This window comes from Tamandua tetradactyla, chromosome 24, assembly GCF_023851605.1.
Source record: "Tamandua tetradactyla isolate mTamTet1 chromosome 24, mTamTet1.pri, whole genome shotgun sequence".
NCBI lineage: Eukaryota > Metazoa > Chordata > Mammalia > Pilosa > Myrmecophagidae > Tamandua > Tamandua tetradactyla.
The window spans coordinates 53087963-53109569 of NC_135350.1; the positions used below are offsets into that span (position 1 = coordinate 53087963).

The 21607-nt window shown below is 38.7% G+C and overlaps 1 protein-coding gene across 14 annotated transcripts in view; it reads right to left on the minus strand.

Moving 5' to 3' along the window:
- Positions 1-21607, minus strand: part of ART3 (ADP-ribosyltransferase 3 (inactive)) — a 206292-nt gene that overhangs the window by 26609 nt on the left and 158076 nt on the right. The gene's annotated exons all lie outside the window — the stretch shown is intronic.

Here is a 21607-nt window from a genome sequence, read left to right on the forward strand (position 1 = left end):
TTCAGCTATTATAGGCCTTTAATAACAAACCTATTCCTGTACTGTGACAATACCTATCCTTGGAAGAAAAAGAGTTTCAGATTTTCAAAAGACTATAATAGATGAACAAATATCCTTCACATTGATGAAGGCCTTCAGAGAAAACAGAAAAATTTAGAAACATCTTCAAACTTGAAACAGTTAAAATAAAATTTAATATATTTAGGAAGCAAAATTAAGAAAGCAAATCTATGGCTATTTTATAACAGGACAAGGAACCAATTAGCACCCAGGTGTCAAATGCCCATGAATGAAGGCACCCTAGCAGGATCAAACAGGATTCAGTTAAACAGAGACACCTCTCCAGCAATTATCAGGAAATTTTCCACTATGCAATAGAAACGCTAAACATAATTTGCTTAATTCACAATCTTAAGATTTTTTGTTTTCGAACCCAACAATTCATTCTATGAGTGTAATACTACACTGATACCAAAACCATGCAGGGACTGTACAAGAAAGGAATTTTCCTCATAGTCATAGATTCAAAACAATAAACAATGGTGGTGCAAAGGAGGCTCAGTGGCAGAATTCTTGCCTGCCATGCCAGAAACCCGGGTTCAATCCCCAGAGCCTACCTATGCCAAAAAAAAAAAACAAAAAAAAACCAAAAACCACACATACACACACACAAACACAAAAAGCCCCATAAACGAAAGTATTTTTAAATGTTAAAAAACATATAAAAGAGAAAATGTATATTGACTCAGTTGAGTGCATCATAGCAACTCAAGAGTGATTTAATATAAGAAAATTGATTAGAGACAAATACAGCTCATTTCCTTTCTCCTTTTGGTAGCTTAGCAAGAGCTAGTTCAAAGAATCTGAGTTAGCTCAACAGAAGAACAAGGTGATACTAGATACCTTAAAGGCTCCCCCTTTCTAAAATGACCACTGCTTAGTTTGGGGAGCTTCCACTCTTACACACTTCAGGACCCCAGCAGGACCGTCTGCTGAAAAATTAGTATTGTGCATAGAGAACATAAATATCACCTAAGATGATGGAGAATAAGAATTCAGGGGATATTTCTCAGCTTACCAAGTTTTCCCCCAATGATTCTCATATTATACATTTACAGTATGCCTGTGACTACTTTGTGCAACAGCTGACCACTGCAAAGTACATTCTCCACTTTCCCAGTGCTATATGTTTTCAGAAAAAAAAAGGAATTAGTGGGCCACCACAGGGGTAAGAAGCTCTTCCTACTAGGGCAAGAGCAAGTCACCAGGAAAGCCTGCAAATTAAAGATACATTAACCTAGAAATTGGGAGGGCATCATGCCATCTATCACCCCAGGAATCTCTACACAGGCTGATGAAGAGTCTATTCAGAGCCAAGGATGAGACAGCTTCTCCAGGTCCTTCACGGTAGAAAGGAAATCTGTCAGCCTGAAAAACTCAAAACAAGCAAGTCATGTGAAACAGAATCGGATTTATCATAAAAGGATTTACTATAAAAAGTATAAGATGAGTAGTAAGACTGCTGGTAGCCAGAAGATAGGAAGCCAGGTTCTTCACAGCTTAGGAAAAACTACAGGAATGTATAGTATGCACGTGGATGAAGGCTGAGCATGGAGAGAATTAAGTAAACAAGCAGAGCTCTAACCAAGATGGGGACAAACAAACTGATTCATGCCAAAACCCAGATGGAAACTTCAAAAAGGCCTGAGATGTTTTTCTGTCCAAGATGGAGTAACAGGAATGGGATTTACCCTCCTGCCAAAAACTATACAGGAGGTAGGGGCTAACTGAACCTATGTGGTTATAAGAGTCTAACACATTTATTTCAAGTGCCGGAGTTGGTTGTGCCATGTGACAGAGGAGTCTAGGATCACCGGAAGCCGGTCTTCACGGAGAAAGCATCACCTGACAATGCCTTGATTTGGACATTTTTTCAACCTTGAAACTGTAAGCTTGTAAGCTAATACATTTCCACTCTTAAAAACCAACCCTTTTAGATGTCTGTTTTTAGTTTGCAGAAAAGCAAACTAAAACAACATGGAAGATTAAAAAAAAGAGAGAGAGAGATAGACAAATCAAACTTGCTAAGACAGAAAGTCTGAAGAGTACACTGGATGGAATTAATAATGACACTAGACATTGCAGAAAGATTAGTGAATTTGAAAATACAGTGTGGTAGGCATAATAATAGCTTCCCAAAGAGGTCTACCTCCTAATCCCCAGACCTGTGAATATGCTACTTTACAGGGCAAAGGGAATTAGGATTGCAGATACAATTAAGGTTGCTAATCATCAGACCTTGAAATGGAGAGATTATCCTGAATTATCCATATGGGCTTAATCTAACCACATGTGTTTTTACAAGTGAAGAAAGAACAGGCTCTGAAGAGAGAACAGAAGAGATGCAATGTGAAGAGGACTCAACCTTCTGTTGCTGGCTTTGAAGATGGAGGAAGGAGACCACAAACCATGGAATGATGGTAGCCTCTGAAGCTGTAAAAGACAAGGAAACAGATTGTTCCCTAGAGTACATTGAAAAAAGTATAGTCCTACCAAAACCTTAATTTTAGCCCAGAGTTAAGTTCCTGTCAAAATAAACAAACACTAAATAGGTCAATAGCTTTTGGAGAAAGAACAGAATCCAGGCACTGTCTCTTGGCTCTTGATTGGCAAATTCAGGGTGGTGGACTCAAGCTCTGAGAACAGCTAATGTATTTCCAAACAGCCCATTAAAGAAAGCAGCTGCCAGCCTCCGTTTCAGTCTTGCCTCGGGCACAGGCAGAAGTAGGGCTGGTTAAGAGGTACAATAATCGCTCAGTGGCAGAGACAGGTTGCTAAAGGGTGGTGGTTCTTCCCCCCAAGAAAAGGGGGTGGGAAGGACCCAGCCCAATTTGAGGCGGTTATTTAGAGGATTCAGATGCCAGGGTTTGGGATCCCAGCAACAGTTTCAATCTACAAAAAGAAGTTGGCAGCCTCTGCCTCAACCATGCACCTGGCACAGGTGGAGTCAGCTGGGAATAAAAGGTGCAGTACCACCTTAGGACTGTGGGGAACAGTTGGCTGAAGAGTGTCATCTGCTGGGCAGGACAGGATAGCAAAAAATTAGGAGACCTCATAGAAAAGATCAGGATCTTGCCAGGTCTCCACCCAGGGCACTTTAGAATTGATCTTCAACCACTTTGTGAATACTGGACCTGTCTCATCTGGGAAAACCTGAATGAGGTAGATCCTCCCCTCAGAATCAGCCCTTCAGGGAAAAGCAGCTAGAGTTAACAAAAGGAGTGTTAAAAATATAAAGAGACAAAAAGAAAATAGATCAACTTTTCCAAAGGAGGAAGAAGGAAAAGCAAGCTCTTTTGTGGAGGTGAAACAATTGTACAAATAGTGCAATCTCCAAAATTGTACCATAAATGCAGGGCAAGAATCAGATAAATAAAAGCTGAAAAAGTTCTGATCAGTTAAACAAAGCCACTTGAGGTCTAGTGTCAAAGAAGAGTTGTAACACAAAGGCAATCAACAAGAAAGCCCTAGACAAGAGGGAGAAACCAAGCCCCAGAATAAACTAATCAAGAAATAAGATTCCTAAACACCAGCGAAAAATCACAAACTACAATAAGAAATGTGAAGATATGGCCCAGTCAAAGGAACAAACTACAATTTCAGACAAGATGTAGGAGTTGAAACAACTAATCGATGATGTTAGAACAAATCTCCTAAATCAATTAAATGAGATTTAGAAAATCTCATTTCCAAATGAGATGAAGGAAAATGTGACAAAAGAGATGAGGTCTATAAAGAAGATAGTGGGCAAGCATAAGGAAAAATTCAAAAGCATGCAAAAAATATAACAGAAATTATGGGAATGAAAGAGGAGATAAAATAGAAGAGATAAAAAATATAATGAAGACACTCAACAACAGACCTGAAGAAGCAGAAGGATCAGAGAACTAGAGGACAGCACATCTGAACTCTTAGACACAAAAGAACAAACAGGGAAACGAATGGGAAAAAATGAGCAGGCTCTCAGGGAACTGAACGACAGCATGTAGCACATAAATATTTATGTTGTGGGTGTCCCAGAAGAAGAAGAGAGGGAAAAAGGGCAGAAGAATGTTTGAGGAAATATGGTAAAATATTTCTTTTCAAAGACATCAATTTACAGGTCCAAGAAGTGCAATGTACTCCAAGACAATCACTCAAATACCAAAGACTAAGAAAGAACTGTGGAAGCAGCAAGAGAAAGCAACTTATCATATACAAGGGATGCTTGATAAGTCTAAATGCAGATTACTCAACAGAAAGTATGGAGGCAAGTAGGCAGTGGTATGATATATTAAGAAACTAAAAGAGAAAAACTGCCTGCCAAGAACTCTATGTCTGGCAAAAATGTCCTTCAAAAAAGATGGAGACTTCAAAATATTCAGAGATAAACAGAAACTGACAAAGTGAGTTAACAAGAGACAATCCCTATGTGAAATACTAAGGAGAATACTACAGGCTGATAGAAAAGACTGGAGAGAGAGGTTTAGATGAGAGTATAGAAATGAAGACTACCTGTAAGGGTAACTAAAAGGGTAGAGAGAGAAAAATGTTACATAAAAGCCAGAGGATAAAATAGTCGAAGAAAGCAATGTCTTTACAGCAATAACACTGAACATTAATGAATTAAACTCCCCAATCAAAAGACATAGACTGGTAAAATGGCTTAAAAAAAATACGATCCATCTATATGCAGTCTACAAGAGACTCACTTTATATTCAAGGACATAAACAGGTTGAAAGTGAAAGGGTGGAAAGAGATATTTCAGGCAAATAGTAACCAAAAAATAATAGGGGAAGCTATACTAATAAAATAGAATTTAAATGCAAAATGATTAAAAGAGATAAAGAAGGACATTATATACTAATAAAAGGGGCAATCCACTAAGAAGAAATAATAATTAATATTGATGCACCTACCCAGGTGCCCCAGCATATATGAGGCAAACAATGGTAACACTGAAAGGAGCAATAGACATCTCTACAATAAGATTTATTATCTCTATAATATAATAATTTATTAATAATCTCTATAATAACAGTTGAGGTGAAACTTCAACATGCCACTCTCATCAACAGATAGAACATCTAGACAGAGGATCAATAAGGAAACAAAGACCTTGAATAATATGATGAATGAAATAGATTTGACAAACATTTACAGAACACTGCACCCACAACAGTACGATATACATTCTTTTCAAGTGCTTATGGATCATTCCCAGGATAGACCACACATGCTGAGTCACTAACAGGGCTCAGTAAATTTAAAACAAACGAAATTGTACAAAGCCATTTCTCTGATCAAAATTTAATGAAGCTGGAAATTACAGGTGAAGGTCTGGAAAATTCACAAATCTATGGAGGTTAAACAACACACTCTTAAACAATCAGTGGATCTAGGAGGAAATTACGAGAGAAGTCAGAAAATATCTCAAGACAAATGAAAATGAGAATACGACATATCAAAACTTATGGGATACAGCAAAGGCAGTGCTGAGAGGGAAATTTATTGCCCTGCATGTCTATACTAAAAAAGGAGGAGAACTTCTGGGAACATAGAGGGATGGAGTGGATTGGGTTCACTCCTGCTCCATGGAACAAGATAGGAAACGGGTAGAAAATGACCAAGACTTCGGTCCCAGGGCGTGAGTAAACAAAGATAGTCTCTAGAGTATTTTGGGAAAGAGAAAGGTGGTAGGATCACGATAGGGACAGCAGAGTGGGTCAATCAACCGTAATCACTGGAGGTGGGCTGCAGCATGAGGGGAGGTGCAGATTGGAGAGAACTGATCAATCTCTGTGCCAGTCTGCCTTAGCCACTGGCTAGGGAAACCTCCCTAATGGAACTGTAGTCTATAGTGCCCATGGGGAGCCTGGAGGCAGACCTGATCTTCCACCACAGGAAACTGGGCCTCTGGGACTGGGAACAATTGCTCAGCTGTGTGCTCAGAATAGCAGCCCCCGTGGGCAGAGTCTCTGGCAGATCTGTAAGGCACCAAGCACTGAGGGTCAATTGATCCCCTAGGTGCTGACTGATCCCCCAGTTCTGAGGGCTGGGACCAGCCTTCCGGCCACTGCAGGCCAGGAGCAGCTCCACTGCTGAGCACGCCATCTTTGAGCTCCGGCAGTCTGAGAGGTATGGGCCTGAGGGAGGAGGTGCCTCAGGATTGCCACCTGCTGGTGAGAAGGGTAAGTCCTGCCAGGCTAACTCCCTATCTGTCTAGGTATTTATGTTTTTCATAATATTCTTTTTTCTTTTTCTCTTTTTTTATTTTTATTTTTTATTTTTTATTTTTTTTATTTTTTATTTTTTTTATTAATTAAAAAAAGAATTAACAAAACAATTAGAAATCATTCCATTCTACATGTACCATCAGTAATTCTTAATAACATCACATAGTTGCATATTCATCATTTCTTAGTACATTTGCATCGATTTAGAAAAAGAAATAAAAAGACAACAGAATAAGAATTAAAACAATAATAGAAAGAGAAAAAAAAAAAACAAAAAACCTATACCTCACATGCAGCTTCATTCAGTGTTTTAACAAAATTGCATTACAATTGGGTAGTATTCTGCTGTCCACTTCTGAGTTTTTATATCCAGTCCCGTTGTACAGTCTGTATCCCTTCAGCTCCAATTACCCCTTCTCTTTTTTTTTTTTTTTAATTAACGGAAAAAAAGAAATTAACCCAACATTTAGAAATCATACCATTCTACATATGCAATCAGTAATTCTTAACATCATCACATAGATGCATGATCATCGTTTCTTAGTACATTTGCATCGGTTTAGAAGAACTAGCAACATAACCGAAAAAGATATAGAATGTTAATATAGGGAAAAAAATAAAAGTAATAATAGTAAAATCAAAACAAAACAAAACAAAACAAAACAAAAACCTATAGCTCAGATGCAGCTTCATTCAGTGTTTTAACTTGATTACTTTACAATTAGATATTATTGTGCTGTCCATTTTTGAGTTTTTGTATCTAGTCCTGTTACACCGTCTGTATCCCTTCAACTCCAATTGCCCATTATCTTACCCTGTTTCTACCTCCTGCTGGACTCTGTTACCAATGACACATTCCAAATTTATTCTCGAATGTCTGTTCACATCAGTGGGACCATACAGTATTTGTCCTTTAGTTTTTGGCTAGACTCACTCAGCATAATGTTCTCTAGGTCCATCCATGTTATTACATGCTTCATAAGATTATCCTGTCTTAAAGCTGCATAGTATTCCATCGTATGTATGTACCAGAGTTTGTTTAGCCACTCTTCTGTTGATGGAGATTTCGGCTGTTTCCATCTCTTTGCAATTGTAAATAATGCTGCTATAAACATTGGTGTGCAAATGTCCATTTGTGTCTTTGCCCTTAAGTCCTTTGAGTAGATTCCCAGCAACGGAATTGCTGGTTCGTATGGCAATTCTATATTCAGCTTTTTGAGGAACCGCCAAACTGCCTTCCATAGTGGTTGCACCATTTGACATTCCCACCAACAGTGGATAAGTGTGCCTCTTTCTCCGCATCCTCTCCAGCACTTGTCATTTTCTGTTTTGTTGATAATGGCCATTCTGGTGGGTGTGAGATGATATCTCATTGTGGTTTTGATTTGCATTTCTCTAATGGCCAGGGACGTTGAGCATCTCTTCATGAGCCTTTTGGCCGTTTGTATTTCCTCTTCTGATAGGTGTCTGTTCAAGTCTTTTTCCCATTTTGTAATTGGGTTGGCTGTCTTTTTGTTGTTGAGATGAACAATCTCTTTATAAATTCTGGATACTAGACCTTTATCTGATCTGTCATTTCCAAATATTGTCTCCCATTGTGTAGGCTGTCTTTCTACTTTCTTGATGAAGTTCTTTGATGCACAAAAGTGTTTAATTTTGAGGAGCTCCCATTTATTTATTTCCTTCTTCAGTGTTCTTGCTTTAGGTTTAAGGTCCATAAAACCGCCTCCAGTTGTAAGATCCATAAGATATCTCCCAACATTTTCCTCTAACTGTTTTATGGTCTTAGACCTAATGTTTAGATCTTTGATCCATTTTGAGTTAACTTTTGTATAGGGTGTGAGACATGGGTCTTCTTTCATTCTTTTGCATATGGATATCCAGTTCTCTAGGCACCATTTATTGAAGAGACTGTTCTGTCCCAGGTGAGTTGGCTTGACTGCCTTATCAAAGATCAAATGTCCATAGATGAGAGGGTCTATATCTGAGCACTCTATTCGATTCCATTGGTCGATGTATCTATCTTTATGCCAATGCCATGCTGTTTTGATCACTGTGGCTTCATAATATGCCTTAAAGTCAGGCAGCACGAGACCTCCAGCTTCGTTTTTTTTCCTCAAGATGTTTTTAGCAATTTGGGGCACCCTGCCCTTCCAGATAAATTTGTTTATTGGTTTTTCTATTTCTGAAAAATAAGTTGTTGGGATTTTGATTGGTATTGCATTGAATCTGTAAATCAATTTAGGTAGGATTGACATCTTAACTATATTTAGTCTTCCAATCCATGAACACGGTATGCCCTTCCATCTATTTAGGTCTTCTGTGATTTCTTTTAACAGTTTTTTGTAGTTTTCTTTATATAGGTTTTTTGTCTCTTTAGTTAAATTTATTCCTAGGTATTTTATTCTTTTAGTTGCAATTGTAAATGGGATTCGTTTCTTGATTTCCCTGTCAGCTTGTTCATTACTAGTGTATAGAAATGCTACAGATTTTTGAATGTTGATCTTATAACCTGCTACTTTGCTGTATTCATTTATTAGCTCTAGTAGTTTTGTTGTGGATTTTTCCGGGTTTTGGACGTATAGTATCATATCGTCTGCAAACAGTGATAGTTTTACTTCTTCCTTTCCAATTTTGATGCCTTGTATTTCTTTTTCTTGTCTAATTGCTCTGGCTAGAACCTCCAACACAATGTTGAATAATAGTGGTGATAGTGGACATCCTTGTCTTGTTCCTGATCTTAGGGGGAAAGTTTTCAATTTTTCCCCATTGAGGATGATATTAGCTGTGGGTTTTTCATATATTCCCTCTATCATTTTAAGGAAGTTCCCTTGTATTCCTATCTTTTGAAGTGTTTTCAACAGGAAAGGATGTTGAATCTTGTCGAATGCCTTCTCTGCATCAATTGAGATGATCATGTGATTTTTCTGCTTTGATTTGTTGATATGGTGTATTACCTTAATTGATTTTCTTATGTTGAACCATCCTTGCATACCTGGGATGAATCCTACTTGGTCATGATGTATAATTCTTTTAATGTGTTGTTGGATATGATTTGCTAGAATTTTATTGAGGATTTTTGAATCTATATTCATTAGAGAGATTGGTCTGCAGTTTTCTTTTTTTGTAATATCTTTGCCTGGTTTTGGTATCAGGGTGATGTTGGCTTCATAGAATGAATTAGGTAGTTTTCCCTCCACTTCGATTTTTTTGAAGAGTTTGAGGAGAATTGGTACTAATTCTTTCTGGAACGTTTGGTAGAATTCACATGTGAAGCCATCTGGTCCTGGACTTTTCTTTTTAGGAAGCTTTTGAATGACTAATTCAATTTCTTTACTTGTGATTGGTTTGTTGAGGTCATCTATGTCTTCTTGAGTCAAAGTTGGTTGTACATGTCTTTCCAGGAACCCATCCATTTCATCTAAATTGTTGTATTTATTAGCGTAAAGTTGTTCATAGTATCCTGTTATTACCTCCTTTATTTCTGTGAGGTCAGTAGTTATGTCTCCTCTTCCATTTCTGATCTTATTCATTTGCATCCTCTCTCTTCTTCTTTTTGTCAATCTTGCTAAGGGCCCATCAATCTTATTGATTTTCTCATAGAACCAACTTCTGGTCTTATTGATTTTCTCTATTGTGTTCATGTTTTCAATTTCATTTATTTCTGCTCTGATCTTTGTTATTTCTTTCCTTTTGCTTGCTTTGGGATTAGTTTGCTGTTCTTTCTCCAGTTCTTCCAACTGGACAGTTAATTCCTGCATTTTTGCCTTTTCTTCTTTTCTGATATAGGCATTTAGGGCAATAAATTTCCCTCTTAGCACTGCCTTTGCTGCATCCCATAAGTTTTGATATGTTGTGTTTTCATTTTCATTTGCCTCGAGGTATTTACTAATTTCTCTTGCAATTTCTTCTTTGACCCACTCGTTGTTTAAGAGTGTGTTGTTGAGCCTCCACGTATTTGTGAATTTTCTGGCATTCCGCCTATTATTGATTTCCAACTTCATTCCTTTATGATCCGAGAAAGTGTTGTGTATGATTTCAATCTTTTTAAATTTGTTAAGACTTGCTTTGTGACCCAGAATATGGTCTATCTTTGAGAATGATCCATGCGCACTTGAGAAAAAGGTGTATCCTGCTGTTGTGGGATTTAATGTCCTATAAATGTCTGTTAAGTCTAGCTCCTTTATAGTAATATTCAGATTCTCTATTTCTTTATTGATCCTCTGTCTAGATGTTCTGTCCATTGATGAGAGTGGGGAATTGAAGTCTCCAACTATTATGGTATTTGTGTCTATTTCCCTTTTCAGTGTTTGCGGTGTATTCCTCACGTATTTTGGGGCATTCTGGTTCAGTGCGTAAATATTTATGATTGTTATGTCTTCCTGTTTAATTGCTCCTTTTATTAGTAGATAGTGTCCTTCTTTGTCTCTTTTAACTGTTTTACGTTTGAAGTCTAACTTGTTGGATATTAGTATAGCCACTCCTGCTATTTTCTGGTTGTTATTTGCATGAAATATCTTTTCCCAACCTTTCACTTTCAACCTGTGTTTATCTTTGGGTCTAAGATGTGTTTCCTGTAGACAGCATATAGAAGGATCCTGTTTTTTAATCCATTCTGCCATTCTATGTCTTTTGATTGGGGAATTCAGTCCATTAACATTTAGTGTTATTACTGTTTGGATAATATTTTCCTCTACCGTTTTGCCTTTTGTATTATATATATCATATCTGACTTTCCTTCTTTCTACACTTTACTCCATACCTCTCTCTTCTGTCTTTTCGTTTCTGACTCTAGTGCTCCCTTTAGTATTTCTTGCAGAGCTGGTCTCTTGGTCACAAATTCTCTCAGTGACTTTTTGTCTGAGAATGTTTTCATTTCTCCCTCATTTTTGAAGGACAATTTTGCTGGATATAGGAGTCTTGGTTGGCAGTTTTTCTCTTTTAGTAATTTAAATATATCATCCCACTGTCTTCTAGCCTCCATGGTTTCTGCTGAGAAATCTACACATAGTCTTATTGGGTTTCCCTTGTATGTGATGGATTGCTTCTCTCTCGCTGCTTTCAAGATCCTCTCTTTCTCTTTGACCTCTGACATTCTAACTAGTAAGTGTCTTGGAGAACGCCTATTTGGGTCTAATCTCTTTGGGGTGTGCTGCATTTCTTGGATCTGTAATTTTAGGTCTTTCATAAGAGTTGGGAAATTTTCAGTGAAAATTTCTTCCATTAGTTTTTCTCCTCCTTTTCCCTTCTCTTCTCCTTCTGGGACACCCACAACACGTATATTTGTGCACTTCATATTGTCCTTGAGTTCCCTGATACCCTGTTCAAATTTTTCCATTCTTTTCCCAATAGTTTCTATTTGTTTTTGGAATTCAGATGTTCCATCCTGCAAATCACTAATTCTATCTTCTGTCTCTTTGAATCTATCATTGTAGGTATCCATTGTTTTTTCCATCTTTTCCTCTTTGTCCTTCACTTCCCTAAGTTCTGTGATTTGTTTTTTCAGTTTTTCTATTTCTTCTTTTTGTTCAGCCCATGTCTTCTTCATGTCCTCCCTCAATTTATCGATTTCGTTTTTGAAGAGGTTTTCCATTTCTGTTCGTATATTCAGCATTAGTTTTTTTTTTTTTTTTTTTTTTTTTTTTTTTTTTTTTTAGAAGGAAGGAAGGATAGAAGGAAGGAAGGAAGGAAGAAAGGGAAACATTTTTAAACATTTTCTTGTTTTACTGTATTCTGTTTCTCCGTTTTTGTTACATGGGCTGGGGCCGGGAATCGAACCGAGGTCCTCCGGCATAGCAGGCAAGCACTTTGCCCGCTGAGCCACCGCGGCCCGCCTCAGCATTAGTTTTCTCAGCTCCTGTATCTCATTTGAACTACTGGTTTGTTCCTTTGACTGGGCCATGTTTTCAATTATTTGAGCGTGATCCGTTATCTTCTGTTGGCGTCTGTGCATTTAGACAGATTTCCCTGGGTATTGGATCCAAAAGTTTGGAAGATTTTTCTGTGAAATCTCTGGGTTCTGTTTTTCTTATCCTGCCCAGTAGGTGGCGCTCGTGGCACACTTTTGTCTGCGGGTCCCACCAGTAAAAGGTGCTGTGGGACCTTTAACTTTGGAAAACTCTCGCCGTCCGGGAGGTTCGCTAGCCGAAGTGGCTTGGAAGAGTGCCAGCCGGCCCGGGGTCCGAACGCGGGGAGGGTTCCTGGCCGCCGCAGCCCGGGAAAGCGCCCGTCCGAATTTCCTAGTTGGCCCGGGGCGATAAGCGTGGCGGGAGGGCGCCAGCGGCAGCGGCCCGCCCGGGAGAGTGCACGTTCCCGGGGAGTCACGGGTTTGGAAGGGGCCTCCCCCACCTGTCACCGTTCTCCGCGGCCTGGGGATTTCAGATCCAATTCTCTCAGTTGGTCCGGGGGGCCGCGCGTGGTGTGGGCGCCAGCCGCCGCGGTTTCAGGGGACCGCCTCTCCAATTCTCCCAGCCGGCCCGGGAAGGGGGAAGGGAGTGACTCCGGCCGCTTGCCGCTCCGCCCGGTGAAGCCCGCACGCCTCGGCGATCTCACCCGAGCGGCTTCTCTCAGCCAGTCAGCCATTCCAGGATGGGGTACGCTGTCTTTTTTTATCTCTGTTGTGGCTTTCGGAGCTGTTCTGTATCGTTTCTACTCCCCTAGTAGCTGTCCTGGAGAAGAAACTAAGATCCGCGCATCTTACTAAGCCGCCATCTTCTCCGGAACTCCGTTTTCTCTTTTAATATACTTTTTCTATGTATACATTTTTATTAGAAGTACTGTTGTTTTTTATTTTATATTTTTATTTATATATTTTATATATATATATTTTTTATTTTATATTTTTAATGATTATTTTTATTTCTATTTTACCTGTAATTTTATTATATTTATTTTTATTAGTCTTTTTTTTCTTAAATTTTTTCTCCTTTTGGTGGGCACCAGCATGAGTTCACTCCATTATAACTTGGGTGTTGTGTCTCTTTCTGGCTCTGGTGCCTACTACTGTTGATGTGTGTTTTGTTATTGCTGTTGTTGATCTTTATAATGTTTATTATAAAATTATTATAATTATATAATATTATTATTTTACTTTATTATTATTATAATTTTTTTCTTTTTCGGATAGTGCATGGATTGTGAAGCGAGCCCTAGTCTCCCATGTGGTGGGCGGCTGTTCTACCACTAGATAACTGTGCACCCTGGCCTAGCTTTTAATAGACTGTCAAGTTGAATTATGTCTCCTACATGAGATCCAGACCTTGGTTTGGCAGGGAATAACTGACAAATCAAGTGCAAAAGGAAACCTTAAACCCAAAACCAATACAAAATTTTAGATGAGTGAGGGAAACCTTATTAAGATAATCAAATGCCCCAAACAGAACAGAAAATCACAAGAACCTGAAGATACAAGCAGAAATGCCCCACTCAAATGACCGAATCAAACTTTCAGAGGGGACACAGAATATGGAATTAAGGGTAATCATAAAGAAAAAAGGATATCAGAAAGAGGATTAAAAAGAATTCAAAAGATTAACTAGGAAAATGGCAAATTTCACAGAAATGAAAGATAACATAGACCAAATTGGAAACATACCAGAGACAAACAATAGCAGAATGAAAGAAGCAAAAGGAATAATAAGTGAGCTAGAACACAGAACAATTGAACTGGAGCATACAAACGACAAGAAAGATGGAAAAAAATGGAACTGGATCTTAAGGGAAAAGATTGGCAATAAGAGGCACACAAATATAAAAATTACTGGTGTCCCAGAAGGAGAAGAGAGAATAAAGGCTGGGAAAGTTAGTTGAAGATAAAATCAAGGAAAACATCCTAACCCTTATAAAAGACATAAATATGCAAATCAAAGAGGCACAGTGAACTCCCAATAGAATAAACTGGAATAGGCTTACTGTAAGACATAATACTAATCAAACTATTTGACTAATCAAACCGTCAAATGTTGAAGAGAAACAAAGTACTGAAAGCAGCATGAGAAAAGCAATCTTTTGTCTACATGCCACTCAACAGGCACCATGGAAGAAAGAAGGCAGTGGTATGCTATATTTAAGACACTCAATGAGAAGAAAAGCTTTCAGCCAAGAATTCTTTATCCAGCCAACTAATCCTTTAAAACTGAGGAGAGATTTAACTTTTCAAAGACGAACAAAGATTGAGAGAACTAATCAACAAGAGACCTGCCTTAGAAGAAATACTAAAGGGAGCCCTATCAGTTGGAACAAAAAGACAGGAGAGGGAGGTATGGAGGAAGGCACAGAATTGAAGAATACCACTAATGATAATACAAAGGATAAAAAGAGAGAGAAGGGAACAACCAGAGAAGGGACAGAAAAAAGACGATGAGAGCGATTCCAGGGTGTAAGTGACCTGGGAGGGTCTTCTATACCACAAAGGGAGTCCCTGGTTGAAAAAGCAGAAGAAGTAAGACATGAGAACTGAAGATTGGCCAGCTAATTCAAACAGCCTAATGTGCCCCTTTCCAAACGGAGGCCCGGAGCTGTCAGGAGTACATGGATGGGAAGGCAGGGACAAGGAACTAAGTCAAGCTGCTTCCTTGAATGCACTAATCTCACATGTGCTGCCCCTGCCCTGCGACTCTCCTCACACCCCAAGCACCTAAACCCCATCACTTGCCCCTATACTACACTCCAAGCACCTCCACCCCAAAACCCCTTCCCATCCATCCCTGCCCCACAGCCCCACACCACTCAGGTGCACAAGCCTTTCCTAGCCCAACACACCTTTCCTACACAAGCACACAGTCTCACCCCAAACGTCCCGAGATCCGTATGCAGCCAGCCCCTTGACTCCTACCTCCCTGTCTTTGTTCCCTACAGGCAGTCACCTGAGCATCTGGGCTGCAGGTATTCACCTTCATACTCGGGCCACACCCACACCCAGCCCATACAGTCACTCAACCCTGTTGAGACCCCCCAACCCCAGCTCTGCTCAAGCACACATCAACATCCAACCCCTAGATGTGTGCACGTGCCGTTAGCTCTGGGAAAGTGCTGACCAGTACATCCAGGCCACACCTGGCCCCAGCCCACACAAGGACAATCCCATTCTGCTGTCCCTGAGCTCTGCACACATGCACACCAGATCCCTGCCCCCACTGACTTGCACACACCAGGACCCTGTCCCCCAGATGCATGCACCAGCACAGCCACATTCTTCCTGCCAGGCACCCACCTATCTGTGCAAGGACCTCTTGACCCCTACCTCCCACCCCCCACCCCACACATGTGCACACACCCTTGTCTCATCCCATGGCAAAGTACCTTCTCCCACACCTGGCAGGAGCTCTTGAGCACATCTCTGACACATAGTCTCTGCCTTGCACAAGTGAGCAACACCATCCCACCCCACTCCTGTACCTGCAGATCTGTCCCAGAGCCGACCCATCTGTCATTACCCACTCCTGACACACATCCCACAACCTCTGTGACCTGTGCCCTACCCCTAAACAAGCATCCATATCCAGGCCCCCGGGACCCCACCCCCTGCACAAGGATACACCCACACTCCAACCTCCCTATGCCCTGTATCCCACACCCTGCCACACACGACCCACATGCTTCACATGCCCTGCTCACATATCAGCATCCTGCTCACATATCAGCTCCAGCACAGCTGTTTAGTCCCCCCATCCGCCTCCTGCCACACCCTATTTCTGTGTCTTCCATGCCACACCCTGTGCCTGTGCTCCAAAGGCCTGCCTGAGCTGCACCTCGCCCCCATAGCTCCCACACCACACATCCACAACCCTGTAACCCTCACCCACACTCCAGGGTACAAAAGTAGAACCCCCAATCTGTGCACATACCTGCATCGCAACCTGCCATTGGACTGTTGTGACTTTCCCCATGTCCTGCATCCTGCTCCACAACTATCCCGCAAATATAAAGCTTTAGACTACTGAAAGAAATCAACATCCAAAGTAACCCTATCAAGATATTTACATGCCATGAAGTCAACAGAAGATCACTAAGCATATCAAGATGTAGACAGATACAGCCCAGTCTAAGGACCAAATTAAAACACCAGAGGACACACAGACTTTGGAACAACTAATCAAGAGATGTTTATATAACTTTACTAAATAAAATCAGTGGGTTGGCTAATGACAAAGGAGATCAAGAAGATACCAGAAGAGCATAAAGAGGAATTTGAAAGAATAAATAGGAAAATAGCTGATATCACGGAGATTAAAGATGGTGTAAACCAAATAAAAAACATACTAGAGACACACAACAGCAGATTTGAAGAGGCAAAGAAAGAATAAGCAACCTAGAGGACAGCACAATTGATTTTGAACACACAAAAGAGCAAATGACAAAAAAGATGGAAAAATTTGAATTGGAGCTCACAGAAATAATGAACAAAATAAAGGGCACAAATGTAAGAATCACTAGTGTCCCAGAAGGAGAAGATAAGAGTAAAGGACTAGGAAGGTTAGTGGAGGATATAATGGCGGAAAACTTCCCAACCTTTATAAAAGATATAAATATGCAAATCAAAGAAGCCCAACAAACACCAAATACAATATATCCAAATAGGCCTATCCTAACACACATATTAATCAGCCTGTCAAATGCTGAAGAGAAGCAGAATATCCTGAAAGCATCAAGAGAAAAACATCTACTACATAAAAGGGAAATCACATAAGACTGAGTTCAGACTATTCAACTAGCACTATGGAGGCAAGAAGCCAGTGGTATATTTGAGATCCTGAAAGAGAAAGGCTTCCAGTCAGAATTCTGTATCCAGCCAAACTGTCCTTCAAAACTGAGGGATAGGGCGGGCCATGGTGGCTCAACAGGCAAGAATGCTTACCTGGCATGCCAGAGGACCTGAGTTCGATTCCCAGTGCCTGCCCATGTAAAAAAAAAAAAAACCTGAGGGATAGATTAAAATTTTCACAGACAAATGAGAATATATTAACAAGAGATCAGTTCAGTTCTATGAGAAGTACTAAAAGGAGTTCTGCAGCTGAAAAAAAAGACAGGAGAGGAAGGTTTGGAGGAGGGCACAGAATTGAAAAGCACCAGTAAGGGTAACCTAAAGGATAAAAAGAGAAAGAGGGAAAAGAATACACCACCTGACAAAATCCAAAGGATAAGATAGTGCACTTAAATGCCTTTACAGTAATAACTTTGAATGTTAATGGACTAAACCTAAAAAACACTGATATTATTCAAAGCACTTTCTCTAATCACAATGGAGTGAAGCTGGAAATCAATAACCACCAAAGAAGAAGAACTTTCACAAATAGATAGAGATTAAATAACACACAAATTGCTAGAGAAAATAATAGCTATCTGGAGATGAATGAAAATGAGAATACAACATATTAGAACTGATAGGCTGTGCTGAGAAGGAAATTTATTGCCCTAAATGACTATATTAAAAAACAAGAAAGAGCAAAAATTGAGGACTTAACTGCTCACCTGGAGGACCTTGAGAAAAAGCAGCAAACTAACCCCAAAGCAAACAGACGAGGAGAAATAACAAAGATTAAGCAGAGTTAAATGAATGAGAGAACAAAAAAATAATAGAAAGAATCAGCAAAATCAAAAGTTGGTTCTTTGAGAAAACCAATAAAATCAATGGGCCACCAGCAAGGCTGATAAAGAAAAAAAGAGAGAGGATGCAAATGAACAAAATCAGAAATGAGAGGGGGGTCATTACCACAGAACTTGAAGAAATAAAAAAAAATCTTAGGTGGATACTATGAACAACTATATGCCAAGAAACTATATAACTTAGAACCCATACCAAACGCTAAAATCTGTTCTACAACTAATTGTTGCTATGTATTTTGAAATTTATTGCTTTTTATGTATATATGTTATTTAAAGAGAAGGAGGAATACAACAGAGAGGATAAGTGTTAACAAATGAGGATGATTGCTGAATCATTATATTAATATTTCTGTTGGTTTCAGTACCCTGGAGCAGCTAAAAAAAAAAACAAATGAAAAATCATGGAACTGTAACACAAAGCACCAAATTTTAAAATCTGTTCTATAACTGCTTGTTAAAATGTACTTGGAAATGTATTGCTTTTTTGTATATATATTATATTTCACAATAAAAAAGTTAAAAAAATAAAAAAAGAAAGAAAAGAATATACAGATCTGACAAAAACTAAAGGATGTAGATTAAAGAACTACTTTTACATTAACTACTTTGAAGGTTAATGGAACAAACTCACCAATTAAAAGATACACAGCAGCAGAATGGATTAAAATACGTAATCCATCTATATGCTTTTTACAAGAGACACATCTTAGACTCAAGGACACAATTAGATTGAAAGGGAAAGAATGGAAAAAGTTCTTCTCTGCAAGCTATAACCAAAAGAAAGCAGGACTGCTATACTAACATCAGACAAAATAGACCTTAAATGTAAAGATGTCATAAAAGAGACAAAGAAGGGCACTACATATTAATAAAAGGGACAATTCACCAAGAGGAAATAACAATTATAAATGTTTATGCTCCCAATTAAACAGCTCCAAAGTATGTGAGGCAAACACTGGCAAAACTAAAGGGAGCTATAGACATTTCAACAGTAATAGTGGGGGACTTCAATACAACACTCTCCACTATAGACAGCACAACGAGACAGAGAACCAATAAGGAAATAGAGAACCTAAACCATGGGATAAATGAATTAGACCTAATAGACATCTATAGATCATTAAACTCCAAACTATGAGGATATACATTATTCTCCAGCACACAAGGAACATTCTCCAGGATAGATTATATGCTTGGGGCACAGAGTCTTCATAAATTTAATGAGACTGAAATTATCCAAAGCACTTTCTCTGACCTCAGTGGAATGAAGCTGGAAATTAATAATCACTAAAGAACCAGAGCTTTCACAAATATATATAGATTGAATGACATATCATAAATAATCAGTGGGTCAAGGAAGAAATCACTAGAAAAATAGGTAAATATCTGGAGAAAAATGATAATAAGAATACAACATATCAAAACTTATGGGGTGTGGCAAAGGCAGTGCTGAGAGGGAAATTTATTGCACTATATACCTATATTAAAAATAAGAACAAGCAAAACTTGAAGATTAATTGCTCACCTACAGAATTTAGAGAAAGAACACCAAACTAACCCCAAAGCAAATAAAAGAAGAAAAATAAACATATTAAAGCAGAAATAACCAAACTGGAGAACAATAAAACAACGGAAAGAATCAACAAAATTAGAAGGTGGGTCTTTGAGAGAATCAATAATACATGATAGACCCTTAGCTACATTAACAAAGAAAAAATGAGAGAGAACACAGATAAACAAAATCAGAAACTAGAGGGGAGTTGTTGCCACAGATCATGAAGAAATTTTAAAAATCATAAGCATATTACGAACAACTATATGTTAACAATCTAGACTCAGATGAAGTGGACAAATTCCTAGAAACACATGAATCACCTGTACTGACTCAAGCAGAAGAGGGTCTCAACGAATCAATTACAAATAAAGAGATTCAAGCAGTCATCAAAAATCTTCCTGCAATGAGAACCCCAGAACCAGATGGCTTCACAGGGGAATTCATCAAATACTCCCTCCACCAAAAAAAAAAAAAAACTAACACCAATCCTTTTCAAACTCTTCAAAATATTTAAGGAAAAAGAAACACTAACCAACTCATTTTATGAGGCTATCATACTCTAATACAAAAGCCAGATAAAGACACTACAACAAAAGAAAACTATACACCAATCTCCCTAATGAACACAAATGCAAAAATTCTTTTTAAAATATTTGTATCATAAACAATGAACAAACATTCTTGACATACAAACATTCTTTTTTATTTTTATTTTTTATTTTATTTATTAAACATACCAACGTACAAACACAAACATTCTTATCATATGATCATTCCATTATTCTCTATATATAATCAGTAACTCACAATATCATCACATAGTTGTATATTCATCATCATGGTCATTTCTTAGAACATTTGCATCAATTCGGAAAAAGAAGTAAAAAGAAAGAAGAAAAAAATTCATACATACCATACCCCTCACCTCTCCCCTTCATTGATCACTAGCATTTCAATCTACTAAATTTATTTTAACATTTGTTCCCCCTATTATTTATTTATTTTTAATCCACATGTTTTACTCATCTGTCGATAAGGTAGATAAAAGGGGCATCAGACACAAGGTTTTCACAATCACACAGTCACATTGCAAAAGCTATATCATTATACAACCATCTGCCAGAAACATGGTTACTGGAACACAGCTCTACATTTTCAGGCAGTTCACTCCAGCCTCTCCTTTGCACCTTAACTAAAAAGGTGATATCTATATTATGCGTAAGAATAACCTCCAGGATAATCTCTTGACTCTGTTTGGAATCTCTCAGCCATTGACACTTTATTTTGTCTTATTTCACCCTTCCCCCTTTTTGTTGAGAAGGTTTTCTGAATCTCTTGATGCTGAGTCCCAGTTCATTCTAGGATTTCTGTCCCACATTGCCAGGGAGGTTTATACCCTTGGGAGTCATGTCCCAGGTAGAGAAGGGGAGGACAGTGAGTTCACATGCTGTGTTGGTTGAGAGAGAGAGAGGGCACATCTGAGCAACAAAAGAGGTTCTCTGGGGGTGACTCTTAGGCCTAATTTTTAAGTAGGCTTAGCCTATCCTTTGTGGGGATAAGTTTCATATGAACAAACCCCAAGATTGATTGCTCGGTCTATTGACTTGGTTGTCCCCACTGCTTGTGAGAATATCAGGAATTCTCCTAATGGGGAAGTTGACTTTTCCCCCTTTCTTCCCATTTCCCCCAAGGGAATGTCCCCCAAGGGGACTTTGCATATACACCTTTATCCACTGTTCAAATCACTCTGGGATTTATCAGGGCATCACACTAACCTAGACAAACCTACAAAATCTCATTCATGTTCTATTTGAGGTTTCATGTACGTATGATAACTGTCCATATAAGTTAAATTGGGAAATAAGATGCAAAAATTCTTAACAAAATACTACTAAATTGAAACCAAAGACACATTAAAAGAATTATATATCATGACCAAGTGGGGTTCATACCAGGAATGCAAAGGTGGTTCAACACAAGAAAATGTACATTACATCTATATTACATTATACAGCACATTAACAAATTCAAAGGAAAAAAATCACATGATCATATAACTGATACTGAAAGGCATTTGATAAAATCCAGCATCCATTCCTGAAAAAAAACTTCAAAGGTAGGAATTGAAGGAAACTTTCTCAATATCATAAAGGGCATATATGAAAAAATCCA